This window comes from Scyliorhinus torazame, chromosome 11 (genome assembly GCF_047496885.1).
Source record: "Scyliorhinus torazame isolate Kashiwa2021f chromosome 11, sScyTor2.1, whole genome shotgun sequence".
Classification (NCBI taxonomy): Eukaryota; Metazoa; Chordata; class Chondrichthyes; order Carcharhiniformes; family Scyliorhinidae; genus Scyliorhinus; species Scyliorhinus torazame.
The window spans coordinates 161,353,474-161,379,089 of NC_092717.1; the positions used below are offsets into that span (position 1 = coordinate 161,353,474).

Consider the following 25,616-nt stretch of genomic DNA (forward strand, 5'->3'; position numbering starts at 1 on the left):
AGCCTTTGGGAATGCCTAGAAGCCTAAAAGCTTTGTACTGTCTCTTGATTGACAGGTTCAGACTATTTCAAAGGAGGGTAAAACATTGTTTGTTTTTATTGCTCTGCAAGGGTCCGTTAACACTGAAGTGCTTTCTCCTTTGAGCATGTTTTCTTTCTCACCAATGTGTTTGTCTATATGTTCTGAAATGTTTCCTAGAAAAAGCAAGTGCTCTATCTGAGCCCTGCTCTGAGGGAGTGGGGAGGGGTGCCTGAAGGGTGGCATTGAGCAGCATTTGGCGAGCCTATAACTGGTGATGCTCACTTGTGGGGGGGGGGGGGGGCGGTCTTTGCCAGCGATTGAGGATCGGTGCCTTTCACTGATACAGAGGGAGGTCCGCAAGATTATTCTGAGATCAGGCCACCCTTTAATAATGGCACACCTCAGTGGTTAGCACTGCTGCCTCACGACACCGATGTCCCAGGTTCGATTCCGGCTCTGGGTCACTGACCATGTGGAATTTGCACATTCTCCTTGTGTTTGCGTGGGTTTCGCCCCCACAACCCAAAGATGTGCAGGCCAGATGGATTTGCCACGCTAAATTGCCCCATAATTGGAAAAAATAAATTGGATACTCTATATTTATATTTAAAAAAATAATGGCACACCGACCTCTGAGGAACGGAACCTGTCAGTGAGTTTAGGCCTCACCCCTCAAGTTCAGTGAAAAACCTGACCCCCTCTCAGAAAGTTTCCAAGTGTTATTCAATGGCCCATGAGCAACACTCCCAGAAGCATCATGAAACAGTTCTGATTCCCCGTTGGCATTTAGAATCGAGCCGTAAGTCCTAAAATCCTTCTTGTTAGCTTTCTTTGAAATATGAAATATATATTACAGAAAACACTGGAAATACTCAGAAGGTCAGCATCTTGGTTCTGATGAAAACTCCTGACTGGTTTCATTTCAGATTCTGGTTTAACCAGATGTTTCTGGTTTAATTTCAGATTCTGGTTTCACCAGATGTTTCTGGTTTAATTTCAGATTCTGGTTTAACCAAATGTTACTGGTTTAATTTCAGATTCTGGTTTAACCAGATGTTACTGGTTTAATTTCAGAATCAGGTTTAACCAGATGTTACTGGTTTAATTTCAGATTCTGGTTTAACCAGATGTTTCTGGTTTTATTTCAGAATCAGGTTTAACCAGATGTTTCTGGTTTAATTTCAGATTTCTAGCATTTGTGGTATTTTGCTTTGATTTAATTAACATGTTGGTAAGAGCTCCAGATTAACTGAAACCTTTACATTGAGTGGGAAAGGATCTCACAGGGTCCTTTTCAAATTACTGCCTTTGGAAAAAGACAGATTTTCAGTTATAATGACTCGATCACCTTTCTATTATTTTGCAAATGAAAAAAAATAAAAATTATAATTTTTGTTGTCACAAGAAGGCTTACATTAACACTGCAATGAAGTTACTGCAAAATGCCCCTAGTCGCCACACTCCGGTGCCTGTTCGGATATACAGAGGGAGAATTCAGAATTCTCAGCTGGTACGGGAATTGAACCCGCGCTGCTGGCCTTGCTCTGCATCACAAACCAGCTGTCTAGCCCAATGAGCTAAACCAGCCCCGCCTCAAACTAGTCTCGGAATAGTCTCGGACCTGGACTGTAGCTTCTTATTCCTATTGTGGTTTGTTGCAATGCAGTTCACCCATCATAACTAATTTAATAAAGGAAAGTGTCGCATGAAAGACACAAGGCAAAACATATGTAAGCACTTTACTGAAACTTAAAGATACAAGACTCACCGGTACATTTGCAGATCTGAAGAAGTAACTTTTCCTGCCTCCCTAAGCCTCTTACTCCTAGATATAAATAAATATATTTTGCCCTACCCCTCAGCAGATTTTCAGTGTTCACTTAAGAGTTCACTTAAGATGCAGCTACTTTATTAATTTTTTATTTCCCCTGCCTGAAAAATCCCCCCGTCCGTCCGTCCAATGTTTACTGATTGTGATGGGCGTTTTTTCTTCCCATTACTTTCCATGCCGGATTTGGAGTTCTTGTGAAGCAATTAAGTTGGTGCAACACTGCGGAGGCAGCTTTCTTTCCCAATGTTGAATCTTCAATGTCCAGCGCATAAACAAGTGATTATTAACTACGGCCCCCTGCCTGGCCGGTGCTCTGATTCTATGTACAGAAATTATTCTGAATCCATAAGCCAGGAACTGGTAAAGCTGCTCCACACTTCTACACTTGCTGAAAAAAAGAACAGTTCCTTTCAGTGACTAAATAAAAACTTGAAAAAACGTTAATTGAGGATTGTTATTTATTTAACTCAAAATGAATAAAGTAGTATGTATTAAATATTTATTTTTCTTTCCTACCTCAATTTTTTAAACTTATACATTTTAGATTAATTTACATATAGTGGGGGCCTAAATTTGACTGGCTAGAATAACAAATAATTTGTTTTATTACCGACCGAACCTATGTTTTCTGAGGTGGGATGCCCCTTGCACTACATTACCAGGTGTGACACCTGTAAAAGGCATGACTCCACAGACATATGCCAAGTAGAAAATGTTTAATTATATGGATACTTTACTAAGACTGCGGGTTCTTATGCTAAATTTGTATTTTTTTCCACAGACTTTTCTGATGAATAATTAGACTGATGGGCGGGACTTTCCTCTCCATCCAAGGCATGTTCTGTGGCAGCGGAGGGTGGCTGTCAACGAGATGTTCTGGTCCCGCTGTTGTCAATGGGGTTTCCTGTTGAACGCACACCTTGTTGCCGTGAAACATGCAATGGGAGTGCACCATTGGCGAGACCGTAAGATCCCACAAGCTTGAATGGCCAGAAAATCTCGCCCAGCATGTTTAGCATGGGTGCAATTCTCCCAAAAAATTTCTAAGTGCGGTAGCAAGCGGGAATTGCCGTGAGCTTCCCGGCACTCGACCCCTTGAGGCCAGCAACGCACTTCAATGTTAATTGGTCCACTTATTGAGACCTCACGGGTTTCTCGTCATAAATGAAGGCTCGCCACCTGATTTGCCGGGACCGCGCTCGCCAGCCCCCCGTTAACAAGGTCGAGCGGCACTTTAGGGCAGCACGTTAGCATTGTGGATAGCACAATTGCTTCACAGCTCCAGGTTCCCAGGTTCGATTCCGGCTTGGGTCACTGTCTGTGCGGAGTCTGCACATCCTCCCCGTGTCTGTGAAGGTTTCCTCCGGGTGCTCCGGTTTCCTCCCACAGTCCAAAGATGTGCAGGCTAGATGGATTGGCCATGATAAAATTGTCCTTGGTGTCCAAAATTGCCCTTAAGTGTTGGATGGGGTTGCTGGGTTATGGGGATAGGGTGGAGGTGTGGACCTTGGGTAGGGTGTTCTTTCCAGGAGCCGGTGCAGACTCGATGGGCCGAGTGGCCTCCTTCTGCACTGTAAATTCTGTAAACTGCACTCGCTAAGCCAGCCCACAACAATGGCATTGTGGAGACTAGGCCCAAGATTCGAGGACACAGATCTGGGAAGGCTGCTGGACACCATGGAAGCCTGGAGGGATGTTCTGTTCCCCAGAGGTTTCAGGAGAGTCAACTACAGGCAGCCATTGCTGCCTGGGATGAGGTAGCAGCAGCTGCCAGCTCAGGGAGTATGACCAGGAGGATTGGCCAGCAGGGCAGTACCGGGTTGCACAAGTAAAGAGACACCAACTCTCCCAAGGGAGCACCCACCCTCCAACTCCCCATGTGACCCCCTTCCCCCCCCCCCAAACCCACAACCGCGCCTTCACACCCCCTCTCCCACCACTGTGAACCATGTGTGTAGCTAACGTTGCCCTCACTGTCTCTCCTCAGGAAAAGTTCTCCCATAATCGCTGGGAGAGGGCCCAGGTCGGTGGAGGGGTGTCAGACATAAGAATCCTCACCTCCTTCGAGGAGCCGGCACTGGAGTTGACCAGTGTGGTCGCGGATACATCAGTCAGCCACACGGAGGCTGGTGGGATGCCACAGAGGTGAGGAACCAGCAGTCTCCACCCAGGGGACCTGTCAGACATGAGCTGTTATTGCCTTGCTGATTGACTGACCCATACCTCCCACTGACCACATGCCCATTCTCCTGCTGGTCCTCCAGCCAATGGAGCCGGCCCATCCCGGGCGGCACTCTCCTGAATCCGAGGCGAACACATCGGAGGAGAGATCCGAGGATGCAACCGTGGTCGTGGCACAGCATTCATTCCCACCCTCCAGCAGCGCAGACGCACACACTCCGTGGGACAGTTTGGTCAGGCTTCGGGGAAACAATCTGGTGAGCACCACACCGCTGATGATGCATATCAGGTAGAGGCAGGACCCGCCAGCTGACGTCTGCTGGATCCCAGAACTCAGCTGGGTGCCAGCCTGATGCTGAGCCTGTGAAACCTGGAGCTGATGGAGCCAATAGGGGCCAATCTGAGCATTCAGATGGAGATGTCAGCATCACTCCAGCTGATCCATAGCTGATTGGTGGAGTCCCAAAGGCTAGTTGTGCAGGAGATGTCACCAGTAATGCGTGGCACCGAGGCCAACACTGCTAGGGTGGCGACTGCAGTGAAGAGCCTGGTGCATGATGTCGGCACCATCATTGAAGATGTCCGAAGCATCATGCAGTCAGTGACGGCCATGGGTGAGTGTCCCGGTGGGATGTCCGACTCGCTGGGGGATGTCACCCAGCACCAGGCTCACCTTGATGAGGTTCTGCGGGATATGTCCCGCTCTCAGATTGGAATGGCTGAGATGCTGCGGAGGTTGTCGCAGGTGGGCATGGCTGAGGCACTGCAGAGCATGTCCCAGTCACTGAGGAGCATCGCCGATGGCGTCAACATGATGGTGCAGACCATGGGGAACTGCCAGGGCTTGCAGAGCCAGATGATGCATGGGCAGCCGGGACTCGAACCACAACCCCTCTGTTCCAAGGTGAACCCCAGGGCCCTGAGGGCAGCAGTCAGGAGGAGGGGGTGCCGTGTGCCAAGCCGGACCCGTCCCATGGAACAGCGACAGTGGGTACCAGCTTCCCCGAGTACCAACCCTCTGATGGTTGCATCTCGCTGTCAGCACATGGAACAGGGCAGCACAGCTGTGATATGCTCCTGACAAGTGTGCCGGGGCCCTCAGGCCCCAGAGGACGCCTGCCAGGGTTATGTGACGAAGGCGTAGTGATAGAGCTAGGAGGGCCAAGCATGTCGACAACCACTGAGGGCACCATAAGAGGGAAAGTGGGGTGGGGGGGCGACACCATCGGGAATGGGGTTTGTACAGCACATTAAACATCTTTTCAGAAAACCATTATGAGACCTCTGTCGCTTCCTTCTGAAATGCGGGCTGACTCCCGGACCCTTTGCCCATCTCCCCAGTGTACCCCCCCTCCATGACACCCACACCTGGGAGGGCCCCTCACCCCCTCACTGAGCACTGGGGTGGCTAGCCAAGCACCCCCGGGCTCTTTGCCTGTGAGTAAAGATGGCTACTCACCTCCTCCGTTCCCCACAGAAGCCCTTCTGCCAGGTTCACGTTTTTGAAAAGGATACTAATCGATGCCAGCTTGAGCACTTGCTGGGGAGGCTGCTGAATGACGGGGGGTCATTGGATATGGGGCGGCTCTCGTTGAATGTATGGAAATGAAGCTTAAGTGGTGATAATTGGTTTCACGCCATGCTACGGTGAGATCCAGATTTTGCCTATGGTAGCGAGTGGTCGCATCGCAAACTGTTTGGCACCTGGTGTGGATTTTTGTCTTCTCCCGATATTCACTGGCCGCGTTACGCTTGAGCGAGAGCGTAACGAGGCCGGAGAATCGTGCTCCATATGTCATATTTTGACAGCACACACCTGCAAAGCAACAGAATGAGATGGGAACTAAATTTTGAATTGCATTGATCCCAACCCCAAAAAGCTCAGAAAATTTGACAGCAGCCTCACAGGTTACTCAGTACAGATGAGAGAGACCATTTGGCCCACTCTTCAAGTCGCATCATGCAGCCGCTCCTCGAATGATTCAGATGCTAGGGATTTTCTCCCAATCTGCAACTGTAGATTCAGTGCGTGTTTAACAGAAACCTAATTACCATGTGGAAACGTGAGTGCACCAAAGTTACACCAGCCCCAGAGCAAAGTTAGAGAACTCCCAAAGCAATTTCCTGTGAAATAATCTTCATCCATTCCTCTGTCCAGGAGAACTAGATTAAACAGAACACTCTCTTAGCCCAATTCACAAACATCTTCGAAATGTCCTTTCACAAAAATCATTCTCCCTCTTCCTCTTTAACTCTGGCTCCTTTTCATCTATATATCAACAACATATTGGCCTGGATGAACACCAGTGACACATGAAAATGTCATGCTCTTCAACCCTCTTCTTGCACCAAGTAGAAACGGTGAGCCAACTTATCCTGCATTATCATCCTCTGTCTAATTCTCTTCCTTTTTTCTCCCATGACCAGAGAGTAGTTTTACACACAAAGCAGAAAATCTGTTATTTTAGTAATCATTATGTCCAGAATGAATTCAAAATATATGGTCAGGAAATAATATCTAGCAGGAGGGTTGACGAGGTCGTCATGTCTAAAATTAGTGTTGAAGACACTTTGAATTGCTAATGGCTTGGCTTTGCATTCAGAATGGTTCCAAAGGAATCAGAAATATTACAGTACATTTTGGTTACCACACCATTTATGTGAGTACATTGAGTTGAAAAGATCATTTCCTCAGGCACATTAATAATTCAGACATTCTGATGAACAATCTGCTAAATTCTTGCAACTTTATAAACCGGTTGTTTTAAGTATCGAAATGGATCTGTTATTGGACATAATTGTTTAAGAACATAACATCAGATTGTACATTGTTCACCAAATATGATGACCACATTATGAGCACCGACGACCTCAGTAGATGGGGTGTCTAGAACGTGTCATTTTTAAGAATATATTGACTGGGATTTCGTTCACAAAATTCCACCAGGAGTGATACCGGCAGCTAATTTTCTACTCAGTTCCCAGAACACCTGACTTAATGTGCTCAAAAAGCAAAACGTGATAATTTGTCACTGTGCTGTCTAGATCTCTATCAGTGTGACTTTGGCACTGTAAATGTAAATATTCATTGAAATCAGCAATTCAGGAAAGAGTGCGCATATGTTACTTCTTGTAAGTGTGAATGGCTACATGCCAGTACTCATACCATTTATTTATATTCTTATGAATATGTAAACTGCCCAAATATATAATACACCATCCGTCAAAACTCAACAGCTGACAAACAAAAAGCTTCAAAAACATAAAAGATGTCAAAAACTAACAAACCAAAAAAACATACAATTGAAAAACATCCTCGAACAAAGGCCTATGGCCACAGCTGCAGCTTCAAGTTTACTGTGTACACTGAGGAATCGTTTTTGGTTTTTCTTCTCAGTGTTTTGGGGTCACATTCTATGGGGTGATTTAAGATCTTCTTCCCACCTGGTGGGAAATAGTGACTGGGAAGGGTTAAATTTGTCTGAGTCCGCTGACTGCAAGACAGTAATTTTAATCTTCCCTGACTTGGGCAGCACGGTAGCACAGTGCTTAGCACTGTTGCTTCACCGCGCCAGGGTCCCAGGTTCGATTCCCGGCTTTGGTCACTGTCTGTGCGGAGTCTGCACGTTCTCCCCGTGTCTGCGTGAGTTTCCTCCGGGTGCTCCGGTTTCTTCCCACAGTCCAAAGATGTGCAGGTTAGGTGGATTGGCCATACTAAATTGCCCTTAGTGTCCAAAAAAGGTTGGGTGGGTTACGGGGATAAGGTGGAGGGTGCTCTTTCCAAGGGCAGGTGCAGACTCGATGGGCTGAATGGCCTCCTTCTGCACTGTAAATTCTATGATTCTATGACTTGGAAGTCGCCTCAGGTTCTCAATGCAAGTAGGCAGAATCCTACTTATAATCCAGAAATCATGGTCTGATGACTTCATCAATACTACAACAATAGATTACTCCAGCAATGATGCAAATCTCTCTCAAATGTTGGTACATAGCATAACAGTTTACTGCACCATAATGCTCTGTATGATAAACACTCAAGTTGCTCTATGATGTAATGGTTTATTTTGTTACAGACGGCAACATTCTTCACCAAATATAAAATTTATATAAGAGGAAACCTCGGAGTACAATTTCTACTTTGTCCCAACTATGTAATATGCAAGTATACAATTTGCAAGTGAATTTCAGTCCAATACTCGAAAGCTATGACTGGCTGGCAGATAGTGGATCTGTGGGAACCAGAAGCAGGCACAGCTGCTCTTCTTTTGGGAATGGACACATGGAGCTACAAGGTAAGTATTACAGCTAGAATGCTTCCCACTGCCCCTGTCTGGACTACTCTCCAGCATCCAGAGAGGGTCCCTTTCCTGGGGCGTGTCTGTTGACGGCAGGGCGTCTCTTGGGGGGTCCCTTTATTACAGTGGGGGGCTCTGGTAGAGGAGGCGTGGGGAGGCCGTGCATTATTGGGAGTGTGGTTTCCCTCGGATCGGCTCTGAGGGTCTCTACCAGCGTGGCCCTGGCGTGGTGGACTTCACAGTGAGCCAACACCATGTCAGGTTCACAATTGCTGAGACCACAAGTGATCCGCGTCCACGTGATTCCCAGTCGCGGGGACCGGAGAATCACGGGACGTCGGAGCACAGAGCTCTCAACCTCCTAAATATTAAGACCCATTTGCATTTATTTAAATCCTGTCCCCCCTCCGGCGTGCATCGTGGACCATCGGGGAACTCATTCCAGGCGTCCTGGGACAGAGAATCTCACTTCACATCTTAGTCTCACCCAGCTGATGCACAAATTTCTGCACCTAGTTTTATATTTCTTAGTCGTTTTGTTGTCGTCAATAAAAACAGTACTATGGCTTGCTAAATGGTACAGTGAAGGATGCTGTTATAATAAATCATAAGGATTAGGAAGGGCCCAGGTTATATTCCTAGCCTATACGGGGTGGGTTAACATCAATTGGAACAGATTGGGGATGTGTGTATAGTACTTTGCTCAGGCCATGCAATAACCTAGGCAGGCAAATGATTGACATTGCTGATCAACATTCAAAGACCCTTCTGCTGGAATTTGTATTTAGATTTTAGGTGAGAAACGGAATTGTGATGTTCCAAAACGTTAGTCCAACCCACAGCTCAGGCTCACAGGTATTATTCGGATAATGTATGGAAGAGTGGCTGGCACATGAGGAACTAACACTTGAGGGCTAGATTTTCACACAGGCTTCAGGACCCTGATATCGGGACCAAATCTGGTTTCTGAACTGAGGTGGGCTGACAACCAAATCGGCTGCACTGTCTTCCGAGCCCTGGTCTCTTAATTTCATCTTCCGATTGAGGATAGCAGGTGGATTTTCAATGCTGACAAAGTGGTTCTGGAGCCCTCTTATCCCCACCCAGAGAGGTAGATGATGCTAAAGCAGATCAAAGGCTGCAAGAATGCCTGAACATGGAAGCATGGATTCAGTTCAACAATTCTGAGGGCAAAGCACCTAGGCACCTCAGAGCAGAGGGGAAAGCTCTCCGGACAAATCATTTGGGCCATGGTGCAGCCTTTCCTGCCTGCAACACCGCCATCAGCGCATGGGGCCTCTGGCTCCATTCACCTCCAGTTGTGTAGAAAGCCACTTTGATTGAGCTAGCGGCCTTCACATGCATCAGGGGGCTGTTCTGCCCTCAGGAAAATAGCAGAATGGTCACAAAATCACCTCTATTTGGAGCCTTAACCAGTGTAATTGGCTGCCTGCTTTTGTAGTGGGGGCAGTCCACTCTATTCCCAGCCTGCCCCAGGGAAAGTTGCTCAGTGGCAAGAATGCATTGGACAGCCATCCCGGCCTGCTCGCCCCTATTTTATCAGCACCCCCCACCTCCAAATCTACCGGCTGTCAGCCCCATTGGTTAGTACCTTCCAGATTGAGGAGCAGTGTAGGGAACATAATTTCAATAATTTTTAGCCATATTTCATTAAGCCTTTACAGATCCAGTTTCTCTCGGCATTTTAACATTTCTATTCAAAGCGTCAGAGCTCCGATGGAGATAATGAAAAGGTCACATTTAATCAATCAATATTTAACAACCAGTATGACTTCTATTTGTGGCATATACATTTTTTTTTAGTTGCTTATAAAATTTGTATATCATCAGAGTAATTCACAATGACCCCATAATTGTAAAGAAATGACTTTGTTCAAGGGTAATTTTCTTCTTTTCTGATGTTCAGAAGAAATCTAAAAGTTAAATTTTCTGCCAGATGATTTTCCTTATATTAGAACCATTTTCTGATTAACAGCCATTAATGTGCCCATTAAACTTCAAATTTAGAACTTGAGTGAATAGCCTCATTTTATTTTTTGGGATTCATTGGAAGTACAAAGCCAATTCTACATTAAAAAACATAAAATTGCGATAAACTGGCAGATAATTACACCAGTGATTTTGATAGCTGGAGCCCTGTCAATAGAGTATATGGAATTGGAATGTTTTAGGATGTTTTTTTAACACTGGAAGAGAAGATAAAGCACTTAGTAACTTCCTGATTTCACTGGCTGTGACTAAAATCAAATTCCCTGCCTGGTAGCTCAGTTTTGTTGGGTTGAGTAAACCAGGATGTTGTAGTATTGCTCCCTGGTCTGTGCTAAATTAGCTACTTGTAGTGAGGGCAGCAATATGGATCTTAGATATTCCAGTTTGTCTGAATTGCTTTTGGATAGAGAGGAGAATATCCTTCAAGGTGTGAGAAAATATGTGTCTTTAAATTTGACTTGTAATTTTTAGACCTTAAACAGAGCAGAAACTGAACTGGAAGAAGAAACAGAACAGGTAAACATAGAAAGGAAACCGACCTTCCCAGTTTTGAAGGAAACTAAAACAAACTGAGGTTTGTCGAAATTGACCCTGCTTAAAATATATAAAAGGATACAAATCGATCCAAACGGAGTCGTAGTAGTTGATGAGTCCAGTGGTGCAGTATAAGAAAGCTGAAGAAGTCTAATGAAGGCTAGATTCTGCGACTGAGATTAAGCAAAGATATAGGGTGGAATTGTCCCAGAAATCGACAAAGTCCAAATTCGATCAGGGACAACGGTGTTTGACCCACCAATGCCAGTGCCAGATCTTTCCACTATATTTTGCGACACTTTATTTAAAAAATGCAGGGGCATGAGTTTCATGTCAGATCGCTGGCGAGGCAGTCTCTGATTCTCCTGCCCCACTGTGACCTCAGAGTTCAGTAATCTGGGTGCCACATTTCAAAGCTGCCCTGGCACAGAGCTAGCACTCTCCAAGGCATAGGAAGCTGCGTTAGCTGCCAAAGCTAAGAAACATGCTGCCCCCAAATTTATAACATAGAACATACAGTGCAGAAGGAGGTTATTCAGCCCATCCAGTCTGCACTGACCCACTTAAGCCCTCACTTCCACCCTATCCCTGTAACCCAATAACCCTTCTAACCTTTTTGGACACAAAGGGCAACTTAGCATGGCCAAGCCACCTAACCTGCACATCTTTGGACTGTGGGAGGAAACCGGAGCACCCGGAGGAAACCCACGGGGGCAACGTGCAGACTCCGCACAGACAGTGATCCAGTGGCGGATCGAACCTGGGACCCTGGCGCTGTGAGCCATGGTGTTAGCCACTCTGCTGCTGTGATGACCATCTACTTGACATAGTGGGGGTTTGCTGCGATGTGTTCTACCTCTGCTCTGGCCAAAGACCAAAACAGGTCACCAATCCAGCATGGGAGGCGGTGGCACTGGTGGTCAGCGCCAACAGCCACCCAGTGACAAACAAAAATGAATAATCTCTTCTGTTCCACCATGGTAAGTCACTCATCTCATCACTCTCAACTTACACACTCACAAACACATCACACACCCACAGGGATCTCACTCACTGCCAGCTCAAGGGACACCATCACTCACTCTCCCACACTCACCTCCATCTCCCCTGCGGATGGTGTCCTCACCCACTCACCACGCACACATGCCAGTCATCCTTCTCATCCAGTCTGGCAGGCACGTTGCTTGCATTTTCTCCACCCTTCTTCATGCAGGCCAAGCTGGTTCACAACAAGGGAGAGATCCAAGACTGGTAGAGAGATGCCCAACATCAAAGTCATGACAGATTAGAGTAATTCAGCTGGTTGTGGAGGACGTGGACCATTCAAGGTCCTGACAAACTTTGAGAATAGAGCATCCAACAATGTGGACTATTCCTGTGCTGTCAGTGAGGTCAGCGGCACTCAACCAAATGATGATCCTGCACTGTAACATCCATCAGCACACCATGCTGAGAGTGATGTCTCCTGTTTCACAGCATTCTGCCGTGCACTAATTATTTCTCCTTCCTTCCGCAGGCTCGAGTAGGAGGCAGCTTGGAACATAAGAACTAAGAGCAAGAGTAGGCAATTTAGCCCCTCCAGCCTGTTCTGCCATTCAGTACAATCATGGCTGATCTCCTCTCGGCCCCATTTTCCTGCCTGTTCTCCATTACCCTTCAAGCCATTACTAATTAAAAATCTGTCTATCTCCTCCTTAACTTTACTAAATGCTCAGGGGGTCCATGCACCAAGTCCTTGACTCTAGATCCAAGAGCAGCACAGGAGAGAAATATACGAGCACTGACATAGTTGACCTATCACAGCACTCACCCACACCCTCCACCATCGCAGAGACACACCTCAGTGCTCCTTACTTCTGGAGTAGACTTGGGGTCACAATCTGGTGAGCACATTGCACTGTCTGACCTGCGGCAGGCAGAGGCAGAGACATCCCGGGTGCTGCCGCTCAGAGGATTGTTGGACGCCAGGAATCTGCAAAGTCCGGGTCAGGTGAGGAGCCCACACACCTAGTCATGCCTCAATTGCTGGATCTGTAAGGAAAAGCTCAGGGAAATGAGGAAAGGATGTCTGCTGTACTCCTCAGGTTGCAAGGCATGATGAAAGAGTCTGTTAGCCTTCAAACTGAGGTGATAGCATTGACATGGCAACGCACTGAGGTCAACACTGGTAGGATGGCAGCTACCATGGAGACCTTGGTCCAGGACATTGGGCTTGCACTGCTGGGGATGTTAGGGATGCACCAAGACATATCGGCAGGGTTAGAAAGGTCAAGAAGATGCAGTTGCACTATTTGAGCACTGGTGCTAATCACTTGTCTCTAGTGTTGACCATTGTAAACACACTCCCAGGAATGTCTCCTTGTATGATGAGCAGTGTTCGTGTCAGTCTTTGGTTCTTGTCCAAAATCAAGGCAAGTGTCAGAATCCATGGCCTCTCCTCTTGCAGTGTGTAACGTTGAATACAGTGATTGTCCGGCTTCACTGTCACTCTCCAGATCAGTGGTATCTGCACCTCGATGTGGCTTGTGTTTGTTGCACGAATCTCATACTCAATCGCCTGGTTCTGTAATGTTCTCTGTGTGCTTTCAGCACCTTACAGACATGGCTGTCCCCCCATTCTCATCACCATTCCTGACAGATGACAGTGTGGTGTTGAAGGGAACAGCTGATGAAGGCTGTCAAAGGATCAAATTATGTTAAAGTGCATGTGCCCACTGTACCTCAGCAGCGACTCCATGAAATGAACCTCTTCACAGAGTGTATGTGCATTGCCCTCAGCCAGACAGGTGTCAGACATTTACAGGTGCAATGTGAAGGTCTCAGGAGTGTCCTCACTGCATTTAGTCATCATCCTCCTGGAATTGTGTGGTCATAAGGGCCTCACGAGCATGCCAGCCTCATCTAGCCAGTGCAATGACCTCGTTGCCTGCACCCTCGCCTTCCAAGACCTCATACCATCATCCCATTTCAACTCATCAGAGGAGACATTTTCATCTCCTTATCATCCAGGTCCTCCCCCCTTACCTCACCAAGTTGTGTAGTGCGCAGCAAGCGATGAAGATGTGTGACACCCTCAGGGGAGTGTACTGGAACACTCCACTAGATCTGTACAGGCACCAGAACGTCATTTTCAGGATGCTAATGGTGTTCTCCACCAAAGTCCAGGATGCATCATGAGCCTTGTTATACCTTTACTCAGCAGGAGTCTGGCCCACCTCATGGGTGCCATCAGCCATGTCCATTGTAGGTAGCCCTTGTCTCAGAGGGGCCAACCTGCAGCCTGTGTTGACCCTGGAAGATGTCAGTGATCTGAAATCTGCTGAGGATGAACTAACCATGGACACTTCCAGGGTTTCTACCGCAAACCTGCTTGATCTATGTATTTTGGTTGCAGACCAGCTGAACAATGAGAGAGTGGAGGCCTTTGCAGTTCACATACTGGACTTGTTACCAGGGAGATTGAAGAGCAATGTGAGTGCAGTCATTGGTACCCTGCTTTTGTGGGAATCCAGATATCACTGCAAATCCCAGTGCTCCTGCTTCCTGGCTCACCTGATCGCTGTCAAAATTGTGTGCCTTGGCAAAAATGGCATCCGTGGCCTCCTAGTGTTATGATCCCTGTTGATGTTATAACTAGATGGGAAGAATGGAACCCGAGCTCAAAAGAGTGTAACTTTAACTTGTTTTTTTGAAGAAAGGAGGAACAAAGTCACAAGACTGCCAATTAGTTTTAACAACAAGAAGAAAAAATTATGAAACATTATAAAATTGGATTATGGTACAATATACCTATACTTCCCCATTATCTTAACAGGTATCTACAGGTTTTAAGACGAGCACGGATTACAAAGTACATCTAAAGCTACAATGGTCTCATTGACACAATGCCCCTTTAAGCACACAAATAGGCTATGGTCAAATACTCACACTCGGCTCTGGTCCCATGTTAGTGTCTATGGGTTTCTCCTCAGAACTCCCCACAGATGATTGTCATCTGAGAGTTTCCAAATTCTACTCCCAAAAACACGCTTTAAATCTTCTTTCACAATAATGCTTTCCATTCGCAGTTTTCATTCCAAAATCCAGTTCAGGTTTACCAAATAATTCTTTTAAACAAAGGTTCCACAGCATTTTTAACAGCGAATCCAGTATCCTGGCTTTACACCACCCCTTTTAGGATTTCTTTGTCTTGACTGCTGTAAGAACTGTTCACGATTGCTCAACCCTCAATTTCTAGACTCTATTAAAATGGTATCAAACATTTGATTTATCTCTGAAGTCTGCTTTCCCACATTAAATCTGATGACTGTAATTGTCTCTTTAACTCAGAACACTTTGTTTACCCACCTTGAATTCGTCTGCGCAATACGTTGGTCCTGTTCCCTTAACTTCAGTCATTTTAAGGCTTTCTTTCTGTCCCAATTCCCTGGTTCTTTGGAAAGCCTGCCTCTTTGCAGCTGCCATCCTGCGTAGTCTTACTCCTGGCAAAGTTGAGAGATGTTCATTCCCTGGTGTCTTTCTGCAACTGCAATATATCCAGCTAAAACTTAAAAACTTTTCTACCTTACACGGCCCCCTGTTGGTAAGCAACTGCTGCTAGTTTATGTACTCTTCATGCCATAGCCCTCTCTAAGGATAATAGAAACACAGTTGGAACTGAACCAACCCCCACTCATACAAACACCTTTGTCCAGCATGAATCTAACTATTGGTTTTACCCATCCAGGAACAGAAACATTAAATTAAATGTAAATTCCTTAAAACTACTTTTATTTTCCAAACACTGGATATATACGTGGGTGGACGCTTGCAAGATCCCACACAGATCCCCAGTAGTGCCCTGGGCAAAGCAAATTCCATAGAAATTAAAAACAGTTATCACTTTCATTGCCACTGGCAGTGGATGCCATCCAAATCCCATGCCGCCAAATCCTGCAGAAGGTGGCATGTGCGTGACCAGTTCCCTTGACATGCACAGTCATCAGCAACACTAGTTTTAGCTCAGCTGCAGGTAACACATTGATCTTCTTTACAGCTTGGATCAATTGATGCACCTATGAAAATGGCTCTCTGGTGCTGAACGTCTGCATGTGGAAGAGGCCTGCAACCTCTCAGTCTGAAGGGTTCTTCTCCTGATTTTGGCGAACCAAGTGCCACCATTGCATTCTTCTCTCCTGTGTGTAAACGATAAGACAGACAATGAGATCACCAGGCTCCATCTATCTGATGGTCACCTCACTGCCGTATCAAGAAGAGTGAAGCGAGGGTCAGCAATTGTCTCCTAAGGGTCACTCTTGGTCATATCATCACCTGTGGCAGCCTCTCAAGATCCCTATACAAGCAGGAGAGTCCTGGTTACCATATGGATGTTCCATGTTTATTGTGTATGATGGTTGACCAAAGTCCTCCAGCACCACCCCACGCCACATGATAGAGTGACGACAGCTTTGGCCACTCAACTGCATCCTGCACTCACACCTCAGGTGCAGGCATTGTCCTAACCTGCATTTTAAGGCTTTGCAGTTTGCTTGGACTTGAGGGTAACTTTTCAATGTCAATTCAAACATAATGCAAGGGATTAGAACTGTCTCCTTGGTCAGTGTTTCATTGGCCCTTTGCCAAGGGGATCCTCAAGCTTCCCCAGTCCTGCAGCACCAAAGCACTCGTATGGTTTTTAAGTCTGCGAGTGCGGGATTAACAGTAGAGGAGCACTCTCAGGAATTAGTGCTGCCTCAGTGGGCACAATTGCTTGACTAGCCTGACTCCAAGCATGTCAATTAAGCTCAAGCTAAGCAATCTCAGTTGAGGAACAATGCTTGTCGTTGACATGTTTATCCATGTGTCTGGCTATTTCCACCACCCCCCCACTCCCCCGGCATGTGTTTGCCTCCAACCTTTTAATCTGTCTGCCCCCATGCCCCCCACCATCTCACCTCCGGTTTTGCTCAGACTCAGGCTGCCAAGTGTACACCTTTCAAAGACTGTAGTAAGTCATGCTGCTCTGACATCATGCCAACGGGGGATTTAAATTTAACGTGGGGACTGATCCCAGCCTGTGGCCACAATAATAAGATGCATATTTATTAATAAAGTTCCCGCTGTTTGACAGCAGGAAATGCGGCCTGACATTGGCAGGGGGAGGAGACAATCACTTCCTGGATTTACACTGCCACAAATGTGCAGGACGTCTAAACACATCCACCCTGATCAGTCACAAAAAAATACCATTTGGAGTTACTGCAGCTATTTTTGTTACTTGAAAATAATATTGCCAGATCTACCCCATCCAGATCGAGTTGAGTAGGTTCTGCAGATGTGTGTGTGTCATTTGTGGAGGAGATCGTGCCTATGGATTTCAGGTTGGTAATGTGCTATGTCAGGTGGGGATTGGACATGCTCTTGGAAGTACTGGAGTTGAAATTCTTCATGAGGAAGATGGAGTTTGAAGGACTTTGTGTGATTGAGTGTGATACCAAAATCTGAGATGACTGCTGAGCAATTCTTAAGATTTGTCTGAATTGTATTTGAACAAAGAACAAAGAAAATTATAGCGCAGGAACAGGCCATTTAGCCCTCCAAGCCTGCACCGACCATACTGCCCGTCTGAACTAAAACCCGCTACCCTTCCGGGGATCCATATCCCCCTATTCCCATCCTATTCATGTATTTGTCAAGATGCCCCTTAAAAGTCACTTCTTGACTCTACCTCCCCTGGCAACGGGTTCCAGGCTCCCACCACCCTCTGTGTAAAAAAACCTGCCTCGTACATCTCCTTTAAATCTTGCCCCTCGCTCCTTAAGCCTATGCCCCCTAGTAATTGACTCTTCCACCCTTGGAAAAAGTTTCTGACTATCCACTCTGTCCGTGCCCCTCATAATCTTGTCGACTTCAACCTCAACCTCTGTTGTTCCATTATGTTCCGTTGAGAACTTAACTGGGGTTTTGTATTGCTTCTATTGACAAAAAAAAACAAATGCTCCAATGTACCTTGGTACTTTGTCCCTCAATTATTGAATTGAATTCATGTCTCCAAGATCGCCTCTATGCAAGGCACCCTTGCAATCTCCGTCCTACCTTAACATTGCATAGGCATCCCTCCACATAGAGCTACCAAAGCTCAAGAGCTGCTAGCCCTCATTCACTATTAATGAGTTAATCTGGAAAGTATTTGTGAGACAGAATGAGAATAGACTTTGTTTTGGTTATAAAACAACTTCCCATATAATTTAATAGTATATAGTCGGTGCTGAGGTTCACTTAAGAAGAATGGCTACTCAGGCAGGTCACAGGTGGCTTTCAGCAACAGTGAAATTGTCTGTTAACAGAAATCAGCACCTTCAAGCGATGAAGGAAAAGAATGTGTATCTTTGAATTTCGATCGCTTCCCCCATTGGCAGCCGTGACTTCAGCTGCCTGAGGCCGAAGCGGCAGAATTTCCACTCTCCAAGTTCTCTGCCCTTTCTCGCTTTCTCCTTTAAGACACTAACTAAAGCCTGTTCTAGTATCTATTTCTATAACTTGATGAACAATTTTGTTTTGTCATGCTCCAGTGTTCTTTTGTGAGCAAAAACAGAAAGTATATAAACAAACTTTAATTAGTCCTCTTAAATTTTAAAGTGATTGTTTGATAAGTTACTTATTCATAAATTAAATATTTTACATTACAGCGTTAAATTTATCTATTTAAAAATTTAAAATGTACATCCAAGTGATCAAAAGATTGAATTGATTTGATACATGAGTGTTTGGAGGGGAAATGCATCTAGCTACAACAATATAATAGAGGTAGTTCTAAATCTATTTATGTCAAACAGGTTACAACATTCTTTTCTAAAACTGAACAACACCAATCTTGCAAGAGTTCAGAAGAATATGCTTCTGAAGTGATAGATTGACAGTGTGTACTAAAGAAATCATTATTCACCGATTAAAGAAAACAGGGGCCGGAATATTCCAACTGTTCTTGCCGGCGGGATCTTCTGGACCCACTGACAGCGAAGCACCGCCGTGGGTTTCCTGATGGTAGGGGATGCATAGAATGGAAAATCCTGGGCTGGATTCTGGATGTCCCAATGCGGCGGGGAATCCAGCTTTGGGGAATAAAATGGAATCGGAGCCTTTCTGGTGCTCCAGTCCTCCACTGGTGTCAGGCTTGAGATTAGCGCCACGCCAGGGGAAGGATGCAAATGGACCATTAAAGCCGATTTGAACCAATTCACGGGCCGGACACCATATTCTACGGGCCCGCATGTTTCTCCAGTTCTCTGGGCCGGGAATCATATGGGTGGGAATTGGTGCAGGTCTTGACAAGTGTGTACCTGACGTGGTGGGCCAACTAGGTAACTCTTTAAGGGAGCTGCCCCCAAAGTCCATCAGAGGGCAACCCTCCCCACCGATAATGCACCTGTCAATTCCTTGAAAGAGAAAGCCATTCATCTGGGTTTAAGCTCCCTGAGATCTTTGATCTGCAAGCCATTCATTCATTTCTCTGTGATATTGATTTTAGTAGGCTGTGATTGACAACTTCCACACACACTCAGCTGTCAGCATTGTTCCGTTCATCTCCCTTCGCACTTGAGTGACTTTGAAGTAGTCAGTTATGAGACCAACCACAGTATTTATAAACATCACAGCTCCCGGACCACATCACAGAGAGTTAAGTGCTTTCTTTATTTTCATTGCTGACTACTTCAACGTCACTGAAGCATGAAGGGAGATGAATGGCAAGCACTTAACTCTCCAGACTGCTGCAAAGCAAGCTGAGTTTTTTGTAATAAAATAAATTTCAAAAAGGTGGTTCTGATTACATGACCTTTCTTTCCTTTAAGATTGCACATTCCACAGCAGGTAACAGATTAGCCCATGTCTGTACAGATTTTGGCTGTTGTATCCATGGACTCGATGATTAATTTCCAGTGTCCAAGCCATCACTTATGCTGGCAGATTCTCCCTCTGGTGAACTCAGAAGTAAAAATCAACATTTCCAGGGTGACTATTGTCTTTGTAGTCTTTCTGTCACTGCCTTGACAAAAATGAAATGCAGTTATATAGTGTTGCAAAATGTGGCAGTCATTTTAAATTCAGTCCATCCTTAATGTAATCGTGACATTAGCAAGTGTGAAATTCCACAGGAGAGTTGTCTTGCATGCCCTATTTATAATCCACATGAGAAAACAGCTTCTAGCAGCTTGAAAGTTCCGGTAGCAGACATGTCAGGCGACCTCTGGCAACCATTTTAAATCCGTTTTTGTTTCAACAGTTGAAGCTGCCCTTTTAAAATAAAAGTTCCATATGTCAATCCAGCAGGTGAAATTGAAATTTAATATTTGACATTAACACAGCACCTTAACACTTCCACATCACGTGGAATAAAACATGACTTGTCAGAATGTTTCTTTGCAAGGTATTAAAAAAAACATACGCGCACACACATTCACACTTTTAACCTTGTTGCTGTGGCAATGTTCTATTTTAGTTTTGGTATCCAAATAATTCTAAACTGTTCTCCCTGTGTCTGCGTGGGTTTCCTCCGGGTGCTCCGCTTTCCTCCCACAAAGTCCCAAAAGACGTGCTGTGAGGTGAATTGGACATTCTGAATTCTCCCTCTGTGTATCCGAACTGGCGCCGGAGTGTGGCGACTTGGGGATTTTTACAGTAACTTCATTGCAGTATTAATGTAAGCTTACTCGTGACAAAAATAAAGATTATTACTATGTGTTGGTCGCACCTGAGCTGGATGTTCAGGGAAGGAACCCCTTCCAATTGATGTAGGGCATTCCCAGGCGGCCTGGTGAGCGCAAGGTGACATGCTGGCCATCTATTAGCCCCTGGAACTGGGGCACTCCGTCGATGGAGGAGAATCCTGTTGCCGGGCGTCTTGTTCGCTGCCCGAGCAAACAGCATCCATGACGTATCAGATGCACTTGTGGACTGTAGCTTGTGAGATGCCACAAAGGTCCCTGCTTAAGCTCTGGAATGATCCTGAGGCATAGACATTCAGGGCTGCGGTGACGGCCATCGGGAGAGGGCATCTTCCTCCTCCATGTGCCAAGTCTGCGAGGACATGGCACAGGTGCCATACCATCCCTTTGTTGAGGCAGAGCCTCCTGCAGCACGCGCTGTCTGTCATCAGTTCGAAAGACCAGTGACACCTGTGCACCTGATGCCTTTGATGGCCTCCCCCTCAAGTCTGATAGGCCAGGTCATCAGGGTGTGGCGTGGGACCCTGCACGTGGGCTGCCACCTAGGGTCTCTGTCGACGCTTCTCCCACTGCGTCCTCTGGTGTCTGGCCGTCTGACCTGCCACCTGCATCACGAGGGCAGCTTCTGTGGGGTCCAAGATATTGTCCAATGCATGTAATATCTATAAGGAATTGGGAAAGGGTGATGGATGACATCCAGCGGTGTCCCCCATCCGGGACCCCCATTCTGTGGGCAGCACGGTAGCATAGTGGCTAGCACAATTGCTTCACAGCTCCAGGGTCCCAGGTTTGATTCCTGACTGGGGTCACTATCTGTGCGGAGTCTGCACATTCTCCCCGTGTGTGCATGGGTTTCCTCCGGGTGCTCCGGTTTCCTCCCACAGTCCAAAGATGTGCAGGTTAGGTGGATTGGACGTGATAAATTGACCTTAGTGTCCAAAATCTCCCTTAGTGCTGGGTGGGGTTACTGGGTTATGGGGATAGGGTGGAGGTGTGGGCTTGGGTAGGGTGCTCTTTCCAAGAGAGGGTGCAGACTTGATGGGCCGAATGGCCTTCTTCTGCACTGTAAATTCTATGATTTTATGATTCCCCCATTGCTCCCCCCTGCCTATCCCCCCTCCCCACATCCCTTACCATCTGACACGCCCTGCCCAAGCACCCCCGCCCACATCGGAGGTCCCTGCTCACTGGACCCCACACCCTGTAGCCCAGGCACCTGTACGTAACCTTACCTCGGGCCCAGGTCTCCTCCCCTGTGCACACGCCCATCCTCTGGTCGCGAAATGCCCCAGTGTCTGGGCCCAGCCTCTGGGAGGTCAGATGTTGGCTGCTGCGTCCGTGGTGTTGCCTCCCGCAGTGTTCAGGCATCACGGTCTGATTGGGATGCTAGGCAATAACTCCCACATGTTACATGGCAGGTCTTCCCACAGGGATCCATTTGGGATATGTAAAATGCTCACTTAACTATGATTGCCAATTCCCCATTAGCAATAGCCTTCAGCCACATGGCCAGTGGTCTCTGCAGTCAGTGGGAATCATGGGTGCTGGGTTATTGGTGGGGCTGGCAGGCTGGAGCTGGGGCTGGAGTTGCTTCAGGAACGGGAACACACGATCCACGGGGTGACACGACGGACCCGTGGGTGCTGAAACACCCATCTTCTCCCTCCCCCCACCGGCTGAGGCCAGGGACTGCCACACCTCCCTCCCCCCACCCTGACCTAGGCTGGCCCTCAGATGCGACCACCACCCCTTCCGAGCACCAGGACAGCATCCCCAGTGACCCCGGGCTCATTGCGCAGGAGTAAAGATTGCTACCCACCTACTCCGGTCCCTGCAGCAGCCCTACCGCCTGCTTCAAGTTTCAAAAATGAGTACTAAGCAGTGCCCACATAACCACTTGCTGGGGAGGCCACGAGATCACGGGTGGGCCGTTAGATCGGGGTCACTCCCGTTAATTGTGAGGAGATTGGTGATTATTGGTTTCTTGCCATGCTATGGCAGGTTCCTGATTTCACCAACGGGGGCAGCCAAGTTAGATCGCCAACAGATCAGCGCTCGGCGCAGGTCTCGATTTTGGCCTTTCCCGCGATCTAACAGCCTCGCCGTGCTCTCGCTTAAGCGCAACATGGCCATTAAATCATGCCTAAGGAGTAAGGTATTCTCAGAGTGGAAAGTGGATGATGTGGATCAAAAAGAGGGATTTGAACCTCTCTACAATTGTTGGATAAATTTTATAAAAACGATGAGTTATTGGAAGCACAATGAAGCCTGGACAAACTTTCATAGCTTAGAAAATTGGAGGATCAGTCCATGGAAGAATATATCATGGATTTGATAAATATTGCAAGAGAGTACAAAGATTTACATTTGAAATTCCGGAATCCATATTGGCATTTAAATTACTGGACTCTGCCCGCATTTCCCATGTTAATAGTCTTTTGGCTGAACTGCTATCTGGGGTCTCTCGATGAAACAGACCAGCGGAAGGTCAGGGAGTATGAAAGCAACATCTGTTTCAGATTCAGAGATAACAATGCATTAACATTTTCCAAACAGATGGTCCTTCCTTTTAAGATCGCAGAGATCAATCTGTTTATTACTACTGATGTTATTTCTTGCGCGATACTGCTATTGTTAATTCAATCTGCAATGAAGAATGCTCCAATGATGCTGGATATGAAGAATGATCAATCTTTATTATTTGCAAAATGTGTGACCTGCATTTTACTCAATCTGACCATTCCTGTTTATGACTAAGAAAGCCAGAGATTTCTCATCAGACGATTCATGAAGTTTAGTTAACTATTGGGACTAAGAATCTGGACAAAAAGATCATTTGGGAATTACACAGACCATTTGCACATCCAGTACCACAAAAACCGCTGACTCTACTTCGAGATGCAGGAGTGCTTGATAAAAGATACGATGCTCAATGCAAAAATCTACATTAAATACCACCACACAACATTGCATTCTATTGTGATACCACTAGACAACACCACATTCTGTTGTGAGCTTTCCACTAGTCTGTGAGTTTCACGATGGAGTGGCAATGGACTTGGAAAGTTTGGGAAAAGGAAAAGGGTATTTATCTGTTACACTTCATAGACATGGCAACCAGATAGTTCCTGAGAGATAATGGTGGAAAGTTCCTGACAGATAATGGTGGAAATTTGCAAATCAGGAATTTCAGGATATGTGCGAAAATCTAAACATTGTAGTTATGCACACTGCAGCTAAGAGCCCATTTAGAAATGGTCTTTGTGAAAGAAACCATGCGGTAATAATTAACGTTACGTAAAATATTGGCTGATTAACCAGGTTGCAAATTGCAAACGACAGTGGCATGGGTGGTGCTCGCAAAACATGTTTTCAAATGGTTGAGGGGTACAGTCCATACCAGTTGGTGTACAGAAGAAATCCTAAATTGTCTTCTGTGCTATCACATGCGCCCCCCCCCCCCCCCCCCCCACCACCACCACCACCACCACCACCACCACCACCCCGCTCGAAAGGGAATTAGCTTTAGCTCTACTTTCTCTGCACACTGAATATCTTGTATGCAGGCAGAAAAGCTTTAACTGAAGCTGAGGTTGCGGAGAAAATCCGGCAAGCCTTTTGGCATCACATAAGACCATAAGGAGAGACAATTTAGACAAGGAGATTTGGTACATTATAAAAGGGAAGGCCGAAAAGAGTGGAACGAGTCTACCAAGGTAATAGGAAGTGATGGGAAAGTAGTAATTGTACAACATAACCAGACCATAACCAGGGCAGCACGGTAGCATTGTGGATAGCACAACTGCTTCACAGCTCCAGGGTCCCAGGTTCGATTCCGGCTTGGGTCACTGTCTGTGCGGAGTCTGCACATCCTCCCCGTGTGTGCGTGGGTTTCCTCCGGGTGCTCCGGTTTCCTCCCACAGTCCAAAGATGTGCGGGTTAGGCGGATTGGTCATGATAAATTGCCCTTAGTGTCCAAAATTGCCCTTAGTGTTGGGTGGGGTTACTGGGTTATGGGGATAGGGTGGAGGTGCTGAACTTGGGTAGGGTGCTCTTTCCAAGAGCCGGTGCAGACTCGATGGGCCGAATGGCCTCCTTCTGCACTGTAAATTCTATGAAATAATCAAACTGTTCTGGTACACTGTTCTGGTACATTCTTCACGGGTTCAGGTACATTCTTCGTGGTAAATTGGTACTGACTATACATTCACAGGTCCTGAACACACACAGAGAGTCAAGTGGCGCCGTGCACCTCACATACAGATACACACTGGATATTTGTGAGGAGCACTGATGGTAGGCGGACTATGAACAAAGTAATACTGAGGCACAGGATGAAGCCATTTGTTCAAAAGGGCATCTACCAAGTGTGCACAAGGTAACATACATGCCAGAAGAGACCAATGTGTGAAGGCATGCCACCATAGTAGGGAGAGCAGGAAAAGACTCTTGAGAATATAAAAATTGGTTGAATGTACAGGAGGAAGGACAAGCTACAAAAAAAGCTATGAATTGGGAAAATTATGTAACAATATAGAAACCCAAAAAGCATAGTATCTGTTCTTCCAATGACCCTAGAAAAAAAAATCACAAAATTGTGGACCAAGTTTTGCTTGTACGGGAGAAAGATCATATAGTAGTAGTGCAGAAAAGATCAGGGATCGAAGTAGAGGCCATAGTTTAATGAGAATTAGGCCTAGAGAGAAAGCTAGCAATCTCAATAGAAGTAGAGGACCACATGCCCGAGAGATTTTAGTAGCTACGAATAAACTGGAAAATAAATTAATAAAGGAAGCCAAACGGAAAGAGTTAGAAAGTTGGGAGGAATTTGGAGTATACCCTGAAGTACCTGGCAGGGGAACTGCCAGCTTTTTCTCATTGGTGGATCTGTACAGAAAAGGTACTCCCAAATGGCACGCATAATGCCAAAGCAAGATTAGTCACTCAAGGCTTTGAAGCGAGATTAGGGGATCAGGATGTCATGGTGGTTATTTTGGCTATTTTGGCGTCATATTCCTGGGAGTGTAAATCGATTGTCACAAA

General features: G+C 46.2%; 1 protein-coding gene across 3 annotated transcripts in view; it reads left to right on the forward strand.

The window, feature by feature from the left end:
* The window catches only part of LOC140385610 (RNA-binding Raly-like protein), a 1,446,698-nt gene that overhangs the window by 380,539 nt on the left and 1,040,543 nt on the right, over positions 1-25,616 (forward strand). The gene's annotated exons all lie outside the window — the stretch shown is intronic.